General features: G+C 48.4%; 1 protein-coding gene across 1 annotated transcript in view; it reads right to left on the reverse strand.

Moving 5' to 3' along the window:
* Positions 1 to 7500, reverse strand: part of RPH3A (rabphilin 3A) — a 102595-nt gene that overhangs the window by 93381 nt on the left and 1714 nt on the right. The gene's annotated exons all lie outside the window — the stretch shown is intronic.

Genomic DNA, 7500 nt, shown 5'->3' on the forward strand with positions numbered 1-7500 from the left:
CATGCTCAGTGCCTACGATGCCCTCTGGCCTAGGTTCCCGGCTCAGGTGAGCCACAGGTAGGTCTCTAACGATCAGAGGGGAAGCTGCAGGCGCCAGAAGTGGTTCACCATCCTGTCCAACAACCTTTCCCGCAAGCCCCCACCCCGATCTCCAGACCTTTGGGAGAGAGACTTGACCCCACGTCCCAGCCTGACACAGCGGCAGTGGCCACTTCCAGTGGCTTCCTCGGCTTCGCCAAGTTCGCCGATGTCCTCCTTAATGCTGACAGGTTAATCCAGCCACTACTCATGACAGAAAGAAAAACTCCAGCTGCTGCCTTTTCCTCTGGGGGTGGTGGGGGGCGGAGGGGACGATACACGTTAGCCGGCCTGGCGTCTTAACCCACGGGCCCCACTTTCGGTGCCCGGAATCACAACCGCTGAACCACTGCCAAGAATGGACCCCCACACCTAATCCATCAGTAAGAGGTGGCCGAGCTACTGCAGAAGCCACCCCAAATCTGACCACCTTCTTTGCACCCCCTAGTCCCCCAGGCTGTGTCACTGCTCCCCATCACTGGTCTCCTGGCTTCCACCCCTGCCTCCTGCAGTCTGCTCTCCGCTCAGAAAACAAAGTGATCATTACCAAAATTGTAAACTAGGTCATCTCACTTCTGATTCAAACCCTCCCCCCACCCCCTAGTGAAATGAAATCCAGACTCCACGCCTACCCTGGCAGGTCCTGCAGCCCGCAGGCTCCCTCACTTTCTCCTCATCCCACCGCACTGACCTTCTTGCTGTTCCATCAAGACAACATAGTTGTCTCTGCTTTTGCGATTGTCATTCCCCCAGCCTGGATCCTTCTGGCTCCTTCTAGAGACTCAGCTCTCAATTCAACCATTACCATCTCCCCTGGCCATCCTTTTTGTAACTAATTTTAAAAACTTTTTATTTTGTATGGGAATATAGCTGATTAACTTTGTGATAATTTCAGGTGGACAGCATATAACTAAATTTTAATTACGAAGTTATCTCTCTCCCTGCACACCATTTATCACTATCTGTCCTGTCATGCTGTTTCCTTCATAGCACTTGACATAGTCTAAAACCACCTTGTTTGTGTTTTTCTTTTGTTTCTCACTAGACTGTAAGCTCTAGAAAGGCAGGAAACTCTGTCTCATTCACTGCTGAGTCCCCAGTGCCTGGCACATGGTAGGATACAATAAATATCTGAGAATGAATGAATGAAGGAATAAATGAGGGAATAAATAAATGAAAGGGAATGAGTTTGCAGAAAGCAGTGGATCTCAAAGCGGAATTCCTGGAGCAGCAGCATCCATGTCCCCTGGGAATGATGTGTTAGACATGCAAATTCTTGGGCCCCATCCTAGTCCCACTGAATCAGAAACTCTGTGTTAACAGCCCTCCGAGGAATTCTGACCCAGGCTGAAGTTTGGGAATCTCTGTCATAGGGACCACCTGCAGTCTCTTGCCAGATCCCTCTTGTGACTGAGGAGTGCAGAGCTAACTGGCTGGGTGGTCAGTCTTGTTGGAGAAAGGAAGTCAGAAAGGAGGAAGGAGTCAGCCCCATGCCCTTGACTGACCACTGGCCTTTGCATGCCCGGGTAGTCTTCAGAGCCATGCAGAGCTGTGCTGAACACACTGAGGCTGGGGAGGGCTTCAGAAACCACTCTGCTCCTCTCCAGAGCAGAAGGACAGGCAACTTGCCCAAGAAGTTACATCTCTGGCCTTTTGAAAGCACTTGACCTTAGCAGTAAGATGACCAACTGGTCCTGATTTGCTTGAGCTTCTCTCAGTTTTAACACACAAAGTCCTGCCTGCCAAGAATCCCCTCAGTCCCAGGCTAACTGGGAGAGTTGGTTCACGCTACTCAGAGACCCGACTTGGGGTCTCGGGACTTGTAAATGCATTCCCTTCCCAAGTCACTTTGGTATATCTACCTGGGTGAGACTAAAGATGGGATGGGGAAGGGCAGAATTTAGGAGAGGAAGATGGAAAGAGATTGGGAGAAAATGCCAGCCAGAGGGAGAGAGCAGAGATCAGATGAGGGAGAAAGAAGGGGAGGAAAGATGAACTATGAGAAGAAAGAAAGGGAATTTTTAAAGGGTGGAAAAGATGGAGAAGGGGATGCGGTGTGGGTGTGAGAAGGGGAGAGAGAAGAGACAGAGACTTAGAGACCCAGTGCTAATGTGACAGAAGAAACTCACAGGTAGAGGGGATGGGACAGGGGCAGGCTGGGCTTGGGGGAAGAGTGGACCACACAGATGCCTTCTGGCAGCATCTTGAATACAGGGCCTCCTGACAAACTTTGAGAAATCATCTCTCTTCTCAGGAGCCCTAGACACCACCTTGCCATCAATGGCTGGCACCAAACTTGCTTGCCTAATCTGTTCTCTACTGAAAGCTGCTTCCATTCACAAGCTGCTGCTTATCATGGTGTAGATGCATTCAAGAGGAAAGGAAGGAGAGAAAGAAAGAGAGAGAGGAAGAAAGAAGAAAAAGGCAGCTGAATGAACTTAAAAGATTATATTAAGAGATGCGGAGAGTTTGTTTTTCCTCCCGCTCTCCAAATAAATCTTTCACAAACCAAACATCATTATGACACTGTCAGATTAATTTCCTCTTGTTGATTGATTGCAGAGGGATGGGCAAAGCCCCGAGCTTCCTGAGGCCAGTTATCTTGCTCACTAGCTGCATTCCTAAGCCAGAGTCTGACACAGCTCCATTACAATGAGATTTAAGTGTGCATTATGTCTTTAAAAGTAATGACAGCAAGACAATTACTTCGAAGAAACCACAGTGACATTGCATACGCAGTCTGGTGCCTCAGCACTGCACCCTGGTCTCCCACTTTTCCCTGGCCCAAATGGAAAGCTATGTTGGACTAAAAGGAACCAATTCTGTTCCCTGGCCAGGCTGGAGGGGTGATTCTTACCACCTGGACAACGAACCATCCTATAACCTGAGTCCTTGCATCCTGACTGAGAAAGAAGTAGCCTCCTAGAGCACTCAGGTTAGCAGGGGATGCTAGGTCCAGCTTGTGCTCCCATGGGAAATAGAGGGAGCCAGTAGCAGAAAGTTAATGATGTGTCCTGGGGAGGCAACGGACCCAGTTCTCAGCCCCCTGGGGGATGTGGAGGGTGGGGGACCATGGCAAAAAGTCTGACGCTCACAACACACCTAAAACTGTCATAACTGACACCTGTAAAAGTGTTTAGCATTTCAAATAACTCTTTAATCTATAGCATTGGTGGTTTAGGAAAACACAGAGCCCAGGGCCCTGAACGCAGAGTTTCTCGTGGGACAGGTCCAGAATCTAACCCAAGAATTTGCCTTTTCTAACAAGTTCTCAGATGATGCTGATACCGCTGGGGGTGGGGATGGGAGGTGGCGAGGACCGTACTCTGAGAACCACCGAGTCAGATGAACCACCCAGTTCAGGTGAATCAGTCTCTTGAGCACTGAGAGCTTTTTACAGCAGAATGTGAACCCAGCAACGTCTGTCTTTCTCTGCCTTTTGCCCTCCCAGGTAAAGCCGCAAGCTTACTTTGTGCAAATGCCGCTTCTCACTCCCAAAAAGCTTTTCAAAAAGCTCCCCTCACTTTTCAGAAAGGATTTTACAACTCCGCCTCGCTAAAGTGTAAGTGACTAATAAGGTAGGATGCATTATTCCACCCCAAAAGCATCTGCTCTTCATCCAAGAGCAAAGCCTATAGACAAAGAATGAAACTTTAATGATGGATTTTCACATATCAGTGAGCTGAGTGTTTTAGGGTGATGAAGGAAGACCTCTTTGTACTAAAACCTGCCCTCTCCCTGAAAAGATCATATTTTGTAGGCAGTCGCTTACTTTATCTAAGTCCCAAAGGGACTGTGTCTTTGTCACTATTATCATTATTTTTTTGGCCAATGCCCACCATAGTGCCAGGCATACGGTAAGTACTCAATAAATGTATGACATATGGATAAATGTCAGCTAACTCTTTGACAGGCGAGAAAGGCCAGTTCTTTGCCTGTAGCAGATCTGAGATGAAAGCCAACCCTTTTTAAACTCTTCACCAATGACTCATCATAATGAACCAATGCTAACTAAGGACCTACTGCATGCAGGTCACTGGCTGGACTATAAAGGCATCTCTCCAAATTGACCAGTTCACTAGTTAATCAAGGTTTCATTCATTCATTCACTCATGCAAGTCATTGCTGAGCACCTGCCATGCTAACTGTGACTCTAAAAAGGAAGAGGGTACAGCCTTGGCCCTAAGGATCTTGCCTTGTAGCATTTTGGAAGTTGTATGTAGAGACACCCACTGTGGCAGGGAAAGCACCAAGGCAGGGAAGGGAGAGAAAGCTCAAGTCTCCTAGGAAAAATCCTTGAGCTCCAAGCTGGTGAGTAGAGATGATTCAGCAAAAGCCTCCTAAGGATTTGGAGGAAGAAAAGACACAGAGGGCTTCTCCTCCCGAATGCCTTCCTCCAGGGCCTGCCCACCACACTCACGACCGCCCTTTTTCCTTGGGGCCTCAAAAGACTTAAAGAAAGGTGGTCATTATGCCCATTTCATGGGTGAATAAACTGAGGTCTGCCACCACCCCCCCGCCCCCGGCAACTACACAAAGACCACATACTAAGTAAGTGGAACTGGAAGTCCCCTATCTCCACACCGTGTCCTCTTTATCCTGGGTCCCAGAGATGTGTGCCTGACACAACAGAGGAGTCACCTTTCTCTATCCTAACTCAGTCTTATTTAGGTCAGGGGTGACTTTGCTGCTACCATCACCAACAGCATCCCCATCACTCACATTTATTGGACACTTACTCCTTGCCAGGCTCAGTGAGAAGCAGTTTGCAAACATTAACTCAAAATGCTCACAGTTCCTTTATTATCCTCATTTTAAAGATGGAGAAACTGAAGCCCAGAGAGGTGACATGAAATAACTAGAAAGTGCTAGAACCAGGATTTAAGCTCAGGAGATCTATCTCCAGAGCCTATGCTCTTTACCACCACACTGTGCTCCCTTAGTGCACCTGAGGAAAATGAGGCTCAGAGAGGTTTAGGGTCTCTCCTGAAGTCACACAGCAACCAAGCACTGGAGCCAGGATTCAAACTCAGGTCTGTTTGCTCCCAGCATCTCATACTGCAGCCCCTAGAGGCTAAAAAGGCTGGCTTAAAGAAACAGACAGGGGTGGGGAACAGGAAGGAGAGGTGGCTATTTTTGTGGTGCCTCCTTCACTCTTCTAGCACATCAAGGATCTCCATCCTGGGTGGCAGCTGAATAATTTAAGCTCATCACTCCAGCCCACCACTACTGGGTCCCGGATTTATTTTTATCCCAGGTTACAGCCACAGTGCTTAACAGAAATAAACCATGCTGTTTGCTTCTCATCGCCTTTACATCAACTCCTGATTTGTCTGCATTCATGACCAGCTCCCAACTTGAAGGCGATAAAGAGCAGAAGATAAGCCCATATGTCATGGCAGTTTTTATTAGAAAGTGTCAGATTCTCTATGACCCACAGAGAGACAGAGAGAGAGGGTTAAATAAAGAGTAAATATCTCAGCTTACAAATAGACCCCCAGAGCAGCCACTCTGACCAGACCCACAGCCTTAGATAGGCAGCCAGGATGTGTACAGGCAGCAAGAAAACAGAAGGCACAGCAAGCCGGGGAGACTGACTTCCCAGGCCACCATTTCGGACTGCAAGATCTCTGGCCACTGCCTCCCTCCCACCACTGAGAAAGGAGATGTCCGCACTTGTCCCCACAGCTATGCTTCCTGATCACCTCACAGGATAGAAAATTGGAAAGGAGCTGCTGAAGGTCCTCCCCCTGCACCCCGGTTGGGTCAGGGGAGTGGCAGCTGCTGGAGCCAGGAATGAAGGCAGGTATCTTATCTTTGTATGTTGCTGTGCATGACTCACTGTGTGGTCTTGGGCAAGCTGCTTGCCCTTCCTGGTCCCCCTGATGACTAGATCAGAGGTTCTGAACTCGAGGTGCTCAAGTGGGCTATAGGGCATAGGCATCTTTCCAGAGTGGAGGTTCTCAAAGAGATCCTTGGTGTCTTTCTGGGATAAGTCTCTAGAGGGCTTTCAAGTGCTGCCAGATCTGGATGTCTATGCAACTGAAGCCACAAACCAATAAGACCCCTTTCCATCTGAGCACAGGATTCTAGGAACCTAGGAAATTTCTTACAAGAGCCAGTCTCCATCCTGATTCACCCAAACAAAACCTGCTCAACACATCTGGCAAATTCCCAAACACAGGGCTAACCCTTCCTAGAAGCATGAATGCATACACGCACAAATATACATACTCAATACTCATCACACAGTTATAGAGCCTCAGAGATGGAAGCGGCCTTGGGGTCACCTAGACCAGCTATTTCATAGCACAGATGGGAAAACTGAGGCCCAGAAAGGGGAGGCAGAGCTGGGGCTGGGACCCAGGTCTCCTGATCCAACTCCAAAGCTCTTTCCAGAAGCTTCTGTTTCCCTTACGCTGGTGCACCACAATGCACCAATTCAAGTGTGATGAGGGGGTAGGGAGGGCAGCCTGTTGGATCTTAACCACCCCCAAGGAAATAAGGATGGGAGGTGGTGAGTAGATGTTCAAAAAGCACCCATGGGTGGACAGCCGAGTTCCAGCTACCTCAGGTGGGCTGGCCTGCCCTACATGGCTGAACCAGTGGTTATCATGTGTATGTGTAACTGAATCACTTTGCTGCACCCTTGAAACTAATGCAACATTGCAAGTCAACTCTGGTTTTATTTGTATATATATATATATATACTCCTACACTGGATGGTTATATTGCATTGGTTGGTTATATTGCCCCAGCCCCCTAAACTTCCCTGTAATCCAGCAATTAAAGAGTTAACACTCAGCGCAGCAGGAGACCCTTGAGATCCCCTACTCCAGGGCCCCAGCCGTGGTCCAGTATGACCAGTTAGTGCCAAAGTTCAAAATTTTAAATATCACCCATGGGCCGATCTGTGGCTCCTTATTTGACTGTGGCTCCAAATTTCCCCACATTCATCATTCACACTTAGGCTTCCCAAGGAGGAGACAAAGGCAACTTCCTCCCCAAGGTCACCCAGCAAGGAAAACCTGGGATTTTTGAGGACCAACTCTTTGGTACTAACCACCAAGCATCCCTTCCCACTGCCTCACATGTCATGTCCTGCCTGAGCAGTCATATGCCTTGGGATTTTGGTGTCCCCACTTGGCTCTGGGGCTGGAGAAAGTGACTGAGTGGGCCGTGCTTACGCTTGCCAGTCTTGGGGGCTGATGTTTTATTCCTCCCACCTCCAAGAATAAGAACTGGAAGAGGAAATCCTCGGGGAGGGGGTGGCCCCTGAGATAATAGTGAAGATGCTAAAAATAAAGACATTCATTTCCAGTAAGGTAGATATAATCAAACCAGGAAGCAAAGCAAATCCCCTTTTGATGGGTCACAGATTAGCAGCAAAGGCATTTAAAATTAAATGTGAGTTTTGGATTC

Source organism: Bison bison, unplaced genomic scaffold (genome assembly GCF_000754665.1).
Source record: "Bison bison bison isolate TAMUID 2011002044 unplaced genomic scaffold, Bison_UMD1.0 scf7180017864495, whole genome shotgun sequence".
In the NCBI taxonomy this organism is placed as follows: Eukaryota; Metazoa; Chordata; class Mammalia; order Artiodactyla; family Bovidae; genus Bison; species Bison bison.